Here is a 17609-nt window from a genome sequence, read left to right on the forward strand (position 1 = left end):
CTGCCTTGGAAGAAAAAGGAGAGGACAGAGTTGGCAGCTTTAGGATGGATGAATTGACCTCTAGGGGTCTACACTCCTTGCTGTAGAGCCACTGCTGCTCCATCCCTCTTCCTCCCCACTCCCTGCCTGAACTTCACTATTCCTTACTATACACTTTCACCTGCCATGATGGTTTTGCCTTCAAGCTAGCTGTCATGAGATCCTTACCCAGCACCCCTGCTTTCAGTACAAACTCAGTGTATAGAGTTGGGGGCTGGTGGCTCACACATGAAATCATAGCTACTTGGAAGGTCATAGCTACTTAGGAAAGTCTGTGAGATTCCATTTCTAAAATAATTAGCAAAAAGGAGGCTTGGACGTATGGCAGCTTGAGTGCCAGGCAAGTGAGCAAACTGAACTAGGATGAAGCCCTGAGTTCAAGCAACAACAACAACAACAACCACTACCATAACAAAGCATGAAGGTCAAAGATGTGGTTAAACAGTGAAGCAGTTTGGAGGTGAGACAAAAAAACAGATTGTACTATTTCTTGGCGTGTGTGTGTGTGTGTGTGTGTGTGTGTGTGTGTGTGTGTTTTCTTTGATTTATCTTGATTTGTTGCTATGGTTTTAAATGGAAAGATGGTTAGCTCCTGGTGAGCGTTGTTCTGAAGAAAGATAGGATCAATGTTGACAGTTCTGATTTCTTTTTCTTTTTTTTAAAGCAGCTGGAAGCAAGGGAATTCATAAGAATTTTCCAGAATTTTGAACATTAGCAAGTTACTCAGAAATTGGGGCAATGCTGTTCAGGCTTATACAACCTGGCAGTAGGCTGTATGTGGATGGACTACTACTTGCTTGCAGATTTTGTGTAGGCTTTTGGGAACTGCCATCCAAGTAGTCAGCTGAAGGATGAAACGAGAATAAATTCTCAGTTTGAGCAAGAGGGAGGGGTAAATGTAGAAGGAAGTCAATTGATGTTTTAAAATAGCATGCTATTTAATGTACAGGATATATATGCCTTCTTTTCAGTGAGGAGTGTCATTTACTAAGTAGAACAGTTTTATTTAAAGGAGCTGGAATTGTTATATTTTATGCACTTGACATATTTGCAAAGCAAATAATTCTCAGTGCTTCAGCTTTTCAATGGGGGTGGTTTTGCCTAAAGCAAGAGGATCACTCTTGGTCGTCATTCCTCCTAGGTGATGTCTGACTTGCTTGAGGGACTGTTTGTGTCTCAGGTAGACTAAATCCAGGTATCAGACAGAGCTAGGAAGAAGCCAAGTGTTCAACTTCAAGGCAACTGTGGAATCTTTCTCAGAACAGGGCTTTGGTCAATGGATTACATTGGCTCATAGGAAGGATCCAGTTTGTTATTTTTGGTTCAATTGAAAAAACTAAGTCAATAAATATGAAATAATTTTTAGTACTATCCATTTAAAAGTCACTTAGTGCAGGTATTTTTTTCTTTATGCTCTTTCTCTCCAGAGGTTTTGTCCTTTTCAGCTTAGGCACAATGATTGCATTGGAAATCTGCAAATATCCAGATCAGGATGCCTGTGGGACCAAGAATCAATCACCTAATGTTTTCTGCCTTACTCTCACCCATCTACAAGATCAGTCTGTGGATGACGTAGGTACCTACACAATACACTTCAGTAACAGTGAGCAGGTATTGTCTCTGTATGTTGGATTGCAACGTTAAAATATGTGGTTAGCATCAACACTTGTCAGTTCTTGGTCAGAATTTTCCTTCTTACGGACCTTGTTAAGTACCACTTAAAATGTATCTAGAATCTCGGTCACTTATCATCTCTTAATCCTTATATCGATTATGTACCGATTTGGTATCATGGCTCTATTTGCCTGAAGGTTACATGTCTCTTCAATGTCACTTGGTGATGTCTTGAGAATCCTCTTGCTTACTGTCATTCAGAGTCTGGAAAGTCACCCTGCCTCCCACTGCCAACTCTTCAGGCTAATGCTTTCTCACTTATACCCACTGGCTTTTGTCTTCCTACTTATCTAAAGTCAGACATATGGGCCAGTTACTCTCCTGTTGTTTCAGCATAGATGCTAAGTTTAGGGTTTTGTTGGCAAAGGAAAACTAGATAGTATTTTTTCCCTTTTTTGATGGCTTTAGCTCATTATCAGAAACTCTTCTAGTATCTTACCAGGGATATCAAGTATCATAGTTTAGAGGCCTTTGTGATTTGTCTTATAAATAGGACTTTACAGCTCTATGGCTAGTGTTTGCAATGGTCAATTAGTTAATTACTGACCTGTCAGTAAATCCTGCTGACTTTTCCACATTATTAAGGGTCACAGGAAAATCAAGGTCACTGACCAGAGTGAAATGTTTACTTGTCAGTTGGATCATGTCTAATCAATAACTGACTGCAAACAGCTTATAATGACAATCATGTTTGATTAGTGGACAGTTATTGAGCATTTACCATTGGACAACATGCTAGACCCTGGGGATAGAGCGTTATGAAAAACACCAGTTCTGCATTTGAAAAGCTTTTTTTTTTTTTTTAAATCTCCAGTGATACGGAAGCTTTATCAGCTGATGATATGGAGGAGAATACCAGTGTGTGGAGATGTCTATTATGATCTGGACTGAAGCATGAGTCTTTTTCTGAACCTCTGGGCTATGGGAGAAGGCATGGTGAGAAGAAAGGTTTAAGGGGCAAGTGTAGGGGGTAAACTGTGGCATGAGAGAGTGGCTGAACCACTGCCTGGTTGATCTTTAAAAATATTATCTAAAATTTTTTTTCATTAGAACTTCTGTTATGGCCATCAAATTTCTGAATGCCATGGATTAGAATTCATTGAATTTACCTATTTCTTTAGCCTCCTTTCCTACAGTACCTTATACAAAGCATTCTGGGGGTATTAATTAATTAATTAATTAATTATGTTGTTTTGAGAAAGGGTCTTGTTATGTAGCCCAATTTGGCTTTTAACTCATGGTCCTCCTGCCTCTGCCTCCTTAATGCTTGGGATGACAGGTATGTGGTATTATGTCGTCCTGTTCAATGAGGGATAGTGAGAGGTTGTGTTTAAGTAGAGTCCATTGTTTAATGGGGTCTTATATGACAGAGGATTATAGATATCCTTGAAATCGAGTCCATGGCATTCAGAACTTAGGATAGCGATGAAGGAATGTCTATTGACAATTTTAAAATAATTTTTTGTTAGTCTAAGTTAATGATACATACAAACAGGCTTCATTATGATGTTTAAATACATCCATATGACGAACTTTGATCAAATCTATGCATCGACTACTCTTTCTTAAACCCTTTCTCCTGATTTTTTTTTTTTTGCCAGTCCTGGGGCCTGAACTCAGGGCCTGAGCACTGTCCTTGTGCTTTCTACTACTTGAGCCATAGTACCACTTCTGGCTTTTTCTATGTTTGTGGTACCAAGGAATTGAACTCGGGTCTTTGTGCATGCTAGGCAAGCACTCTACCACTAGGCCATACTCCCAGTCTCCCTATTCCTGTTTTTAACTACAAGTTTAGCTGCATTAAAAAAATTTAATAGCAAAGAAGTTGAGTACTTCTTGTTAGGATGAAAAAGAAAGGCTGTGTAGCTAAGAACTTACTACCATGAAAAGAACTTTTCTTTTGATTTCTTACCTATGAAAATAAAGGATGACTGGATTTGGGCTGTCATAGATTGGCCAGATCTATAAATCCTTTCTGGGTTGCAAATGTTGTTTAGGAGTAAATGAGTGTTGTCAGTGATTGAAAGGTGGTCAAGACCAGATAGGCATCCATGCTGTGTGGATCCCTGTACTCTCAGAGCACAGCAGAACTCAGGCTCCCATGAGCAATTAGTGCTCTGCACTCCTAGAATGATTTGAAGCCATCAAGGAGGAAAGTGAAGAAACAGAACAACTCTAAGAAAAGACAAGGAAGAGAATAAACAAATAATACAGGGAAACAAGAAGTAGGTTCCTAAAAAAGAAATCCTTCAAGGGAAGAAAAGTGAAGAAGAGAAAATACACAGATAGTCAGGACTACAGATTATAAGTGTGGTGTGTGTGTGTGTGTGTGTGTGTGTTTTCCTGTGCTGGGGAGTCAAACCCAGGCCCTTACACACAGTAGATAAATGCTCTATCATTGTGCTATGTATGTTCAACTTACAATTTTTGGTTTTAGGATACAGCTAATGCATTGCACATTCAGAAGAAACCATATTTTGAATTTTGAATTATGATCTTTTTCTAGTTTAGCAACATGTAATATAAGACTCTACTGAAATGTTAGACAATGGCAGTTGGCATAGTTCTCAATCACGTGATCAAAGAAATTGAGTTATTAAATAAGGATTAGATAGGGGTGTGTGTGTGTGTGTGTGTGTGTGTGTGTGTGTGTGTGTGTGTATGTGTGTGTTTAGGGTCTGAGTGATGTCCCTGCGCTTTTTCTGCTTGAGGCTAGAGCTCTACTACGGAGACAAATCTTCTGGACCTTTTCTTTCCTATCCTTTTTTTGGTAGTTGATTAGAGATAAGAATCTTAGGGACTTTCCAGCCCAGGCTGGCTTTGAACCACGATCCTCAGATTTCAGCTTCCTGAGTAGCTGGGAGTACAAGAATGAGCCAAAGATTCCAGGCCTGAAATGATTTTTGGTTTTCTTTTGTGGGAACTCACTGTTTAGCCCAAGCTGATCTCTAACTCATCTGCTTTGGCCTCCAGAGTTAGGATTACAAGAGTATACTACCATGCCAAGCTTTTGAATGTGTTTTTGAGTTCTGATATTCTTTTAATCATGATGTAACCTCATCCTAAATGTATACATAATTATAAAACAGGCCTAGTTGCAAGTGGAGTCAGAGGTCACCAGGTTACTGGTTATCTCAAGATTGGTCAGGAAGAGGTCTTGTTAAAAAAAGAAACTCATTCTTGTCTGGAGTATGGCTGCTTTGGTTTGTTGTCACCGATGTTTATCCATCAGCTCTTTCCTTCCTGGAATCCAAGGTGATGGTGAAAGGCAGAGAGATTGGAAGGAAAGCAGATAGGTGCAAAATGGGTACAGATGCCAAAGCTTTTCTCCTGCCTTTAGTTCCTTTTTATGCATCTGCAGACTCCAGTGAGAAGTCAATGCTTTTCTAATAAGGCAATTTCTAATGACCTGCTGTACATACAGCTACCTACCCCTCTGTCCATCGACAGGTGTGCTGAAGCTTTAGTAACCAGACAAAGGGCTACCAGCTTAGCAGTTTTCCCCGTAGACAAATGGGCTAATGATGATCAACCGTATTGGGAGTGGGAGAAGCAGATAAAGCTCAGAAATGCTGAAGAGGTAAAACTGGCAGTGTTTTGTAAAGGTGAATATCAGATGGAGAGGAATGAAATTCTGTGAAGGAGAAGTATTTGGCAGCACTCCAGTAGCATCCTTCATGGATGGAAATCAAAAGGGATGCTAATAGTAGTAACAGAAGGCAGTGTATAAAACCTCTATTCCACCTTTTTTCTTTCTGTTTGGGTGCCATAATTAATTGGTAAAGAGCAGTCTCTGCTCTTCTGGATAGTTTTTTTCATTTGTTTGTTTGTTTTTGTTTTTGTTTTAACCATAGGGTCCTAGAGCATGCTGTAGGAGAAGCTCTGTCCAGACATGTCCAACATCAAGGACAAAAATGGAGTGTTTTCTGCTGTATTTCTAAGTGCCACCACACGTGCTCCCTGACACCATGCCTGCAGGGATACTTACTGGCTGTGTGTCCTTGGGGAGCTGGGTTAAGAAGGCACCACTGCAGAGCAGCCCTGCCCATCAAACCATATGTGGGAGACAAATATTTGACCAAGGAAAATGGATTGATTTGGAATTTGTCATCCTTCCCAACAGGAGCAATGTTGACATTTACTTTAGGCATATAAGGAAAAACGCAACCAAGAGAGGTAGGCAAAATTTCAAGATGGTTCTTACCTCTTCAAAAAGGGAAGTCATTTGCATATAAACAAAGCCCGTGTGAGTGAGGCCAGCTCTACTCAAGCTGGGGACTCACAGTTAATTATAAGTCATTTTCTTCTTTAACTAAAGCAGTTTCTTCCTCCTGCTCTGATGCTGCCTGCACTTGAAATGAGAGAAAATCACGTTCTTTCATTCACAGACACCTTTTCAGACTTTCTTAATTTCAGAAGGTCTTTTCCCCCTCAAATGCTGAAATACAAATCAAAGAGCAGAAAAAAAAAAGCAATGAGAAGAAATTTGTCAAAACTGTCAAATGACTGAATGTCTTGTGACTTTGTTCTCACCTCCACTTCCACCTACCCCTTCTTTAATGTCTATCTATTGTGGCTGAGCTGAGGACTGGGCGCCGGGTCTCTGAAAATGGAGTGTACCAGCCAGGGTTATACCAGTCCCCGACTGTAAGCTGCAAACCCACTGTGTCTGCCATGCCAGCAGCACAGGGAGACACAGAAGTGATGGAATTTGATTAAAAGTGGGGAAGCAAACATATTTTTACTTAAGGTGTTAAAAGAAAAAAATCTCTTACGAAACACATTCCACACATCCACAGCATTGTTGCTTTCTTCCCCTGACCTTGTGACTTTTGTTCTGTCATCTCCATGTTGAGGTTTGAAGGAGAATGCAAGGACTGCTTGAATGATTCCTTTTGGCACAAGCAGCCTGCAAGCTCTCTCCAAGTGTGTTATTTGTTCCCCCTTCTCATATCTATTTAAACATTTCAACTCAATGTGCAGTGTGTCTGAAAATGACTCTGATGTAATTACCTACAATGATACCTCTCTGCTGAAGCCTGTAATTCCCTCTTGATTAAGATGGAGATACTGATTTGGCTGGGATTGCATGCAAATAAAGCATGACATGGGGAAAGCTGTCATTTCCCAATGTACCAGTGTGTCTGGGATTTCAGGTGAGTAGTCAGGTTTCCCTTTCCCATCTGGTTTGACTCCAGCATTTTCAGAGATTCCCAACTGTCCACTAGGCACGGATGGCAACTGTAGCCATCACGAGTTCTCCTCTGGAGCCTTTGTTTGGGCTTTTCCTATCAAGACCAGCCATCTCTGCTCTTTCATTTCTCAGGGTAACTGAAGAGGAGTGAGCTCTTTCTTGGGCTGTCCTTCAGAAGTTTCTGATCATTCAGAAGGAGAAAGGTGGAGGAGGGGACTGGGAAAATATTTGAAGGCAATGCCGGCAGTTGGTAATTGACTAGCACAGAGGAATCTGTATTGTGTTCTTTATCTATGCCTTGATGCATATAGGCTCTTAATGTAATTAGCCATTAAGTTCCTATTTATTTGGGAAAAAATCTGGAGCTATGGGCACTTTTAAAAAACAAAAACAAAAAGGAAAGGCGTTAGGAGGACATAATTATATCTGCCACCAAACAGACTTGAAGTTACCTGGCGATTTATTCTAAAGAGTGGCTCAGGCAAGATGGGGCCACAGAGGGTGAAGTTGGGGGCCTTGAGCTGGCAGAGGTTCCTGGCGCTATGAACTTCAAATGCATGTAAATGATGTTTAACATTTTTTTCTTTTGGATTTAAATATTTTAATTAGAGACAATGCCAACTAAATGCAGCACTTAATCCAAGGCTGGATCCTGTTGTGGAGGAGAAAAATGCTATCAAGAACATTATTATTATCTCAGCGAAGTTGGAATATAGATAATTAATTTGGGGCATATACCTGATACATATAATTTATTCATGATTAAAATTATATGTATATGATATTAATCATATATCTATCTCTTCATTGAAAGGGAAGGGGAGAGCAAATGATAAATAGGTCAATGTTAATACAAGATAAATCTAAGTAAGCTATATATAGGCATTATTTTTATTTAAAAATTTTTTTTCTTGTAGTTTTTCTTTTTTCTTTCTTTCTTTCTTTCTTTCTTTTTTTTTTTTGTGGATCATGGGGCTTGAACTCTGGGCCTGAGCTCTTTAGCTCAAGTCTACTGCCCTACCCTTGAACCAAGCCCCACTTCCCTCTTGTAGTTTTTCTGCAAATTATTTCCAAATAAAAAGTAAGAAATCAGAGACTTTTAGAGGCATGAATCCAAAGTCTGATTCAAAGCTCTTTTGCCAGGGGATCATGACCAATTCTGGCTCCTTTTTTGGTGCCATTGAACAATCAATGTTCATGTGCTCTTCCTTTCTGTTTTCTTCTTTTCCAAAGAGAGTTAATTGGGAGAAGAGACCAAACCTCATTTGTTGATGAGATTTGAAGTACTCTTAGATGCACTGTAAAAGCAGACATTATTTTGCTAAAGCCAAATCTTTATTGGGTTAAAACACATAAATCACACATATGCCAGGCTCTAGTTGATTTAGCTGTCAGGACTATGGTGAAGACCTCTGATTGGTCTCCTCATTCCCTCCAAGAAACTTGTCCAACCAGGTAGAGTTGCCTTCATCCAAATTGGTTTTCTCTCAGGGTTTTCTTGTTTGAGTATAGAATTACTTCCGTTCATGCTTTATTTCATGCTGCAGTTCCTACTGTTATATTTGTTATCCCCAAAAAGAGTGTCTCTTCATTTCTGTTAACTGATTGAATTTATACAAACCTTATACACTAACAAAAGCTCTGTTTTGTTTTTGTTTTGCCAGTTCTGGGACTTGAACTTTGGGCTTGGATGCTGTCCCTGAGCTTGTTTTGTTCAAGGCTAGTGTTCTACCACTTGAGCTGCAGCACCACATCCACCTTTTCCTGTGTATGTGGTACCAAGGAATTAAACTCAGGGCTTCGTGCATGCTAGGCATTAACTGTATCACAGGCCACACTCCTAGCCCTGAGACTGTTATTTTCTTTTTTCTTTTTTGCCAGTCTGGGGTTTGAACTCAGGGCCTTGATACTGTCCTTGGACACATTTTGCTCAAGGTTAGTGCTCTACCATTTGAGCCACAGCACCACTTCCAGCTTTTTCTGTGTATGTGGTACCAAGCAATCAAACCCAGCGCTTTGTGAATGCTAAGTGAGCACTCTGCGCTCTGGTCAGAGACTGTTTTTTTGTTTGTGGGTCATGGGCTCTTCAGCTTAGGGCTACTGCCCTACCCCTGGGCCTAGGCATTGTCCCTGAGCTGTCCAGTCTACCCTTGGCCAACCCCCACTTCCCATTTTCTAGAGGTTAATTGGAGATGAGAGTCTGAGGTCCTTTTGTGCCGGGCTGGCTTTGAACTTTGATCCTCAGATCTCAGCTTCCTGAGTAGCTAAGATTTACAGGTGTGAGCCACAGCACCTGGCTCTGAGACTGTTATTTTCAAATCAGCAAAAAACTGTAACAGGAAAGGGTGACCAAAAAGTGTAACCTGACTTATGGAATTGTAGCTCTCTTGTGCAAGTAATAATAATAATCATCATCATAATAAATTAATTTAAATAATAATAAGTTAATTTAAAAAAATCCTTGGAATTGGAGGCATGACTCAAGTGAACCATTACCTTGCAGAAAGACCGAGTTTGTTGATGGTAAATTCCTGACAGCAGAGCACGTGAGTAGCTTTGAACCCTGCTTGCCTCAATGTTATTTTGTTATGAAGATATTTGGCAATATGAAATTGTCTTGATTTAATTTGTATTTCTTTAAGTTATCATTGTAACATGAGCATTTTCTTTATTTATTTTTAATGTGGCTTGCCATATTTCTCTGCTTACTTCTTTGATCTATATTTCATCAATTTCCAGGCTCACTACTCTTTTTGAACATGTAGCAGCTGTTCTCTCACCAATTGCTAGGGTTAGTTTGGCTATTTTCCTTGGCAAAGTTGGTGCTACCTCCTCATAAGCTTCTTAAATCAGTTTCTAATTTGAAAGAAAAAAAGTCTTTTTATTTATGGTTGAATTAGGCTGTAGGACATTTATGTTGCTGGCTGTAGGTGTGTTGTTTCTTTGTCTATAATCTAAGACTTTGATTTAAAAAATAATAAAATAGCTCTTTGGCATTTGCATTATTATCTGTTTAGGTAACTATTCTAAAACTTAAGTTTACAATATATCTTCTTCATCATCATCTCTCTCTCTTTCTCAGCCTGTTTTTTTTTTTTTGTCTGTCTCTCTCTCTGTCTGTCTGTCTGTCTGTCTCTTTCTCTGTGAGTATTAGCTGGTTGACATGTATACTTGAGGTAGCTCTTAGAGTTGGAAAAGCAGAAGGTTCCTGGTATCTTTCCCTTCTTCTTTGTTTCTTCACCTCTCCCTTTTTATATGAAGTCTCCTCAATGCATAACAATCTCAGGGCATTTGAACTTCTTTCCTGGTCACGGTCTTCTCTCAGAATATTCCCTCCAAAGAATCAAGGAGGAAGCTAGAGCCTCTTGTGAACAGAACATTAGAAATGGCGCCACATCACTTCTCTCATACAGTGTCAATCTTGTGTTAATCTAAAGGGAGGCATTGGACCTCCAAAGAACTGAGAGGAAAAAGGAGAGGACCATGTGCAGAGTAAATGCAAGGAGGCAGGGGTGGAGGGTTATTGTTGGTGCTATCATAGCTAGCATTGATTGGGTTAGGTCATAGCTAACATTCAATATATTATTATTATTATTTTGCAGGTCCTGGGCCTTGAACTCTGGGCCTGCTTGTTGTCCCTAAGCTCCTTTTGCTCAAGGCTAGCACTCTACCACTAATCCACAGTGCCACTTCCAGCTATTTCTGTGATTAATTGGAGGTAAGAGTCTCAAAAACCTTTCCTGCCTGGGCTGGCATCGAACTTGCCATCCTCAGATTGTAGCCTTCTGACTAGCTAGGATTACAGGTATGCAACACTGGTATTTGGCTTCAATAAATTCTTATTGCACAAACAACTTAGCCACTGGAGAGAAATTGTTTTCTGAAAACTCCATTTGGTCTTTAGTTTCCTTTGCTGATGGAAAGGGCCAAGGGGGCAGGCCATGGAAAACAAGACTTTGTCATAAATACAGTCTAATCTCAGCTGGGCAAGCAATCTGTAAGACCTTCACTTACCACCATAGTTCTGTTGATACTTGACATTTGATGTGCTATTCCAGGTCTCTAGTATCCTTAGTTATCTAACTACTATTTTCCTCTTTACTCCTATTCTCTGCTTCTGAGAAGCCAGGTAATTGCAGAGATGCCAAACCTTCTATTACACATGCTGTTCTTAAATGTTACAAAGTTACTTCAGTGCCACCCATATCCTTATGTAACTCTTAACCTCTTGAGTTTTGGTGTTAGTTACAATAACAGCTCATCATCTTACCAAAGACATCGATTTCAAGGTTTCTTTTTGAACATGGGTAGAGGGCAAAGGACAGCCTTTTGACTGACCAGGCAAGAAGTTTCTGGTCAAGTCTACTTGGAGCTAACATGTAAAAATCATCTGTTTAAGCCAGGGAGGTGGCTCACGCCTGTAATCCTAGCTACTCAGGAGGCTAAGATTTGAGGATCAAGGTTCAAAGCCAGCCCAGGCTCTAGAAAACAGGAAGTGCAGCTTGGCTCTAGGGTAGGGTGGTAGCCTTGAGCTGAAGAGCTCAGGTACAGAGCACCCAGGCTCAGAGTTCAAGCCCCATGACACCCTCACACCCCCAATCATCCCTTCATTTCTCGTGCAGTAACTCCTGGTAGCATCCAAATAGAAAACACATGTGGCTTTAAGGTTCCATTAATTCAGATAGAATGATTATTCTTTTGCTGTATTTAATGTATGGGCTGTCAAAGGGAGCACTCATTTGCTGCCTGTAAGATTACACCACATTCTTTCCAGAAGCTTAAATAAGAGAGAGATAAGACATATCTTCTCTACATAGAAAACCAAGCAGCCTATATGATGGCTATATAAATGATATAGATGTGAACTGCTACAGGGGTTCAGAACAGGAAGAAATTACTCAGCCAAGTATGGCGTTTGTTGGCTTCTGACTAAGGTTTTGATAGATATATTTGTCCACTTTTGGAGCTCAAAACAATGTTCATAAAGAGTCCAACACAACTGAGAAAGGAATGGAGCTTTGTTTCTGAGTGTGCTAAAGGAAGCATGGGGAGACCAAAGAAAGTGAATGCCCTCCATGCCCTCTAAATGGAAACCAGACACCCAGAGGTGCAGTTTTGATGCAGGCCCATACCAGACTGTCTCACACCCGCTCCACACAGGCCCCTACTTGCAGCAGTGGCAGGGGTGCTGGTATCTCTGCTGTAGGTTGGCAGACCTGGTGAAAGGGGAGAGAGGCCTGGCAAAGGAACATGCCCAGCCCCCACCAGGAAACAAATGTGCAAATCTTCATTCTGGGGCCTTGAGGGGTGCACATATTTCAGCCCTGGAGGCAGCAGAGGGTCTTGCTCAGCAGGGAAGAGGTTAATGTGCTCACAGTGCACTCTTGAAGTCAGAAGACCACTGCTGCCCTGCCTACATCTGGGGCCGGCTTCTCACTGGGTTTAGGGGATTTGGAAGGGGATTTGAGGTGGGTGTGGTGCTAGTGTTTCAGTTTCTAGGAAATAAAACAATCCTTTGCTGTGACCTTTTGTGTGATTCAGATCAGCATCTCCTTGGCAGAAAGCCTTCTCCTTGCAGCCAGTTTGTGGCTGGGATGTGAGAATGGCCACTGGGCCTCAGGGTTAGGCTCCTCGGTCCCCAGCCTGAGAGAAGCCCTGAGGCTTCCTGAGTGGGATTCAGGGCTCATCTTGGAGTCTGGGATTGGCTGACACGTGGGAAGCTCAAGACCCAGCTCAAATCCTGATTCCTTGGATAATTGCTTCTTCTCTCCTCTCTGCAGATGGTGGGAGGAAATTGCTTCCTCTAACACTTGGTGAATAGCAAAATGGCAGGGGCAGACTTATAGCTAGTGATTGGATAGTCAGGAGTCACATTTTGGAATTGTCACCTGATCTCTCAAGTAGTCCAACATTAAGCTCCCTGAAGGGAAGTTGCAAAGCAAGAGGCAAACAAATTGGGACAAAACAATGTGTAATAAACTCCCTCATAAACAGGGACTGAATTTATCCTGGATCTGCTTGTGACAAGTTCCATTTGGTGTACTGGTGACACATGGTGTGCCTCCTCCTGGAACAGAAATCCTATCATAGACAGAGTATTTTACTTCAGTCTGAAAGCATAAAACATTTTGATGGTACAACTTGAGCTAAGAAAGAATTTATTTTACATAGTGACAAGATAAATGCCTAGAATATCAGATAGCTTTAAAAAAAATCTGTAAAGAGGGATGCTGTTTCCCTGAGAAGGCTGTGTCCAAGAAACCCTATGCTCTATTCCATCACCAGCCTGACTAATGGGACGGCTCCTACCTCTGGTGCTCTACGTGCTGGCTGCATGCTGTGTGGCTGGATCTCCACTCCCGGAGGCCCAGAACCCCTCACCTTTGGTTTCCCAGGGCTGCAATGACTCCAGTGTGCTGGGCTTTGCAGGCTTTGCCCTGTAGGACATCAACAGAGACCAAAAAGATGGCTATGTGCTGAGCCTCAACTGAGTGCATGATGTTTGGGAACAGGATAAGGATGACCTGGGATCTCTGTTCTACCTCACCCTGGATGTGTTAGAGACTGGCTGCCATGTGCGTAGCAAGAAATCATGGAAGGACTGTGATGTGAGGACCCTTCATACCTTGATTTATGGCCGATGCAAAGCAATGTTTTATATTAACAAGCCAAGAAGAGTTTTCCATACACTTGGCTATAATTGTACTCTTCATCCAGTTTCTCGAAGGAAGATTCACAATATATGTCCTGATTGCCCACAACCCAGCCCCAGACTAGTCAGACCCCAAGGTTCTGGAATCTGTGACTGAGATCCTTGCAAAATTCAACAGTGAGCGTTCCCCAAAGCAGTACTCACTCACCCAAATCACCAGGGCATCTAGCCAGTGGCTGGCTGGCCTTGCTTACTTTGTGGAATATTTAGTCAAAGAGTCATGGTGTACCAAGTCTCAGCAAAGTAGCTGCTCCCTGCAATCCCCTGGCTCTGTGTCTGTTGGTCTTTGCCATGGCTCTCTGACTAGAACATCTGGAGAGAAGTTTGTTACTATATCTTGTGACTTCTTTGAAGCACAGGTTCCAGCTACTGGAGGTGAAAATGCTGCTACCCAGGGACCCCCACCCCCCACCCCGAGTTATAGGAACCATCTAAGAAAAATCCTCAAATAGTACCAAGGGGATCTGTCCAGAACCTCCCTGATTTGGATGATGAAAAGTTCAAAGATCCCCAGGAAAAAGAACCTAAAGAGGCCTTCCCTATACAGCTGGAGCTGACCACAGATGCCCAGGGCAGGAGGAAGAGAAGCTGCTTGTGCCGCCTTTCCCTAAAGAAAGGCAGCTGAGTGCCCAGGGCTGGCCAAGCATGCCAGCCCACTTATCCCCCCACCCTGAGAATCACAGAGAGGGTATCATGGGGGTGTGATTTCTTTTTTTTTTTTTTTTTACATTTTTTTTGAATTTTTTTATGGTAATTAGTAAAAGGGTTACATGATATTTGCCAGATAGAAGGTGCATTAATTCACATACATTGATACCCTTTCACATGTCTTGGTACCCATTTCCCTCCCCCCCACCCCCTCAGGTGTGATTTCTTATATAAGATGAGAGGTGGTAGAAATAGGACTGAGAATAAGGGTTCAAATGCAGACCTGTAAAGATGGCCAGTCACCCCTGGCTCACTCCTGTAATTCTAGCTACTCAGGAGGATGAGGTCTGAGGAACATGACTCAAAGCCAGCTGGACAGGAAAGTTCAGGAGTCTCTTATCCCCCAAGTTTCTACCAGAAAGCCAGAGGTAGAGCTATGTCTCCAGGGTTAGAGTACCTGTCTTGAGTGTAAAAGTTAAAGGACCGGCCGGGAGTTTGGCCTAGTGGTAGAGTGCTTGCCTAGAATGCACGAAGACCTGGGTTCGATTCCTCGGTACCACATACATAGCAAAAAGCCAGAAGTGGTGCTGTGGCTCAAGTGGTAGAGCTCTAGCCTTGAGAAAATCCAGGGACAGTGCTCAGGCCCTGAGCCCAAGCCCAAGACTGGCAAAAAAAAAAAAAAAAAAAAAAAAAAAAAAAAAAAAAAAAAAAAAAAAAGCTAAAGGACCACACTAAGGCTCTAGGTTCAAGTTCCAGTAGTGGAACACACACACACACACACACACACACACACACACACACACACACACACACACACACAATCTGTAAAGATGAAACACAGGAAAGATATGAGACAGAATCTCATATAGCCCAGGCAGGCCTTAAACTCTTGGTTCTCCTGCAGAGGTCCTTACAGACATGTGCTACTGTCCCTGCCTAGGGAAGATAAAATTTTCACATTAAGGAAACACAGATTTTGCTAGTCAGTGGAATTAGTGATGTTTATAATTATCAGCAGAATTTGACAATTTTTCCTAAGTGATGAAGCGTAATTATTCAAGCTGAATTTTATGTGCAGGGATGTAGCATAAAAACTTAAAGAAGTGCAATGGTTTTTAAACTTCAAGGTACATAGAGGACTCATGGAGACTTGTTAAAAACTTGTTAAACTCTGATTCAGCAAAGTCTTTTTTACTTTTTTTATTGGTGGTGGTGGTGGTTGAACTCAGGGGCCTCGTTACTATCCCTGATTTTTTTTTTGCTCAAGGCTAATGCTCTACTACTTTGAGCCATAGATCAATTTCTGGTTTTCTGGTGGTTAATTAGAAAGAAGAGTCTCATGGACTTTCTTGCCTGGGCTGGTTTTGAACTGCAGTCCTCAGATCTTAGCCTCCTGAGTAGCTAGAGGTACAAGTATGAGCCACAGGCGCCCAGCAAGCAAAATCCATTTTTATTCAAGGAACAATAGTTCTAAATAGCAGCAAGTAAAGGTTTTCAAAAAGAAGTACTTACTGTTTTTACAGTGTTGCTGCTTGAATCTTGCATAGTTTTTGGATGGAGAACATTGATGTTACCCCGAATCTCTGCTTAGCCCTTTAGTCAGGCACTTCCTGGAAGACAGATGTCAGATGCCAGAATTCCATGATCTTCTGACCCGTCCTAGAAAATCTCTGACCCTCAAGAGGGTATGATTTTCTGTTTATCCAGAAAAATGTAATAAAGAAATTTGAGGCAGGAAGCTACTAATAATTATGAACAATTTACTTACTGGTTAAAGGGATAAGGAACAATATGGACAGATGTTCTTGAGAAAACTTATTTAATGTCATAGATGAACGTCTATATTATATAATCCATTTTTCTTTCCATTTGCTGGCCTTTTTTTTTTTTTGTGCCAGTCCTGGGCTTCAGCTCAGGGTATGAGCACGGTCCTTGGGCTTTCTCAAGGCCAGAGTTCTACCACTTGAGCCACAGCACCACTTCTGGCTTTTTCTATGTATGTGGGACTGAGGAATCGAACCTGGGTCTTCATGCATGCTAGGCAAGCACTTTACCACTAGGCCAAACTCCCAGCCCCATTTGCTGGCCTTTTTAAAAAAATTCATGTGAGACATTAGATTGCTTAAACCTGAAGAGAGATAACATTGATAGTTGAAGGCTTCTCAACAGCCATGGATGGCTCTTCTATTTAAGCTGCTGTTAATTGACCATAAAAGCTGTGTTCTAATGTTCTGTTTTTGTGTACTCCATAACATGGGATGTTCCTTTTTTGGGAACGAAGCCCTGACATTTATTCCAAACTATCTTTTTCCTTTCTCTGGCATCAGAATGTATTTTGGCTGTATAGTATAAATATGAATCCAGTGCATTCAAAGTGCTTTTTTTTTTTTTTGTGGTGGGTCATGGAGCTTGAATTTGGCCTGGGGGCTGTCCCTGAGCTCTTCAGCTCAAGGCCATCGCCTTACTCTTGAGCCAAGCCCCACTTCCCTTTTTGTAGAGGTTAGTTGGAGATAAGAGTGTCAGGTTCTTTTGTGCCCATGCTGGTTTTGAACCTTGGTTCTCAGATCTCAGCCTCCTGAGTAGCTAGGATTACAGGCATGAGCCACTGCATCCAGCTGCGTTCAGTGCTTTCTACCAACATTTTTAAAATGCATTATTATGTTTCCACTGCATCTTTTATCCATACTCTTCCAGGGTTAAAAGGTAGATAACTCAGTGCTTTCTGTATGCTATAAAAGAAAAAGATGAAAACATCTGTGGGAAATCCAATCCTTTGCTACTTGAAGGGAAAAAAATACAAGAAAGCCTTTATAAATTCCATTTATTCCTCTTTCAGCTACTATTTGTATCCAAGCTTTGCATGAGCCCAAATTAAATATATGCATTTATTTTCCTCTGTATTTTTATTTGTATAGCTCTCCAAAGTTTGGTGTTTTAAGTCCCCCCAAACCAATATATCCATGTCCTTTTTAAGCTTTTAAAAACTGTAGCTGCTCTTTGTCTATACTGGAGAATTTGCATCCTGAGAAGTCTATTAAATGTTTGATTCTGCCTGTAAACTAACAGATTGGATAGTTGTTGGACGATGAAGACTGAATTCTCTCTGGGCAGACCTTAGTCTGATCTACAGTCAAGAAATGTAAATATATGTGAGTTCAAATGGAAAATTGGAAAATTGATCTTGCACCAATGGAGAAGTGTATGGAATTGATTTTGTTTGCTATTCTTTCAGTGGATGCATCTTTTCTTTCTCCTTCCCTTTTTCCTTTCTGTCTTCTTGTCTGCCATTTCTGCTATCCCAGTGAACCGGTGGCAAATGAATTCCTAGCTTTGAAACAACAG

At 41.3% G+C, this 17609-nt stretch overlaps 1 long non-coding RNA gene and 1 pseudogene across 1 annotated transcript in view; both read left to right on the plus strand.

The window, feature by feature from the left end:
* LOC150054497 (uncharacterized) overlaps positions 1–17609 on the plus strand; it is a 79597-nt gene that overhangs the window by 25303 nt on the left and 36685 nt on the right. The window lies entirely within an intron of this gene.
* On the plus strand, positions 13201–14293 carry LOC150054498 (fetuin-B pseudogene; annotated as a pseudogene).

Source organism: Megascapheus bottae, chromosome 14, assembly GCF_031878675.1.
Source record: "Megascapheus bottae isolate mThoBot1 chromosome 14, mThoBot2.hap1, whole genome shotgun sequence".
Taxonomy (NCBI): Eukaryota; Metazoa; Chordata; class Mammalia; order Rodentia; family Geomyidae; genus Megascapheus; species Megascapheus bottae.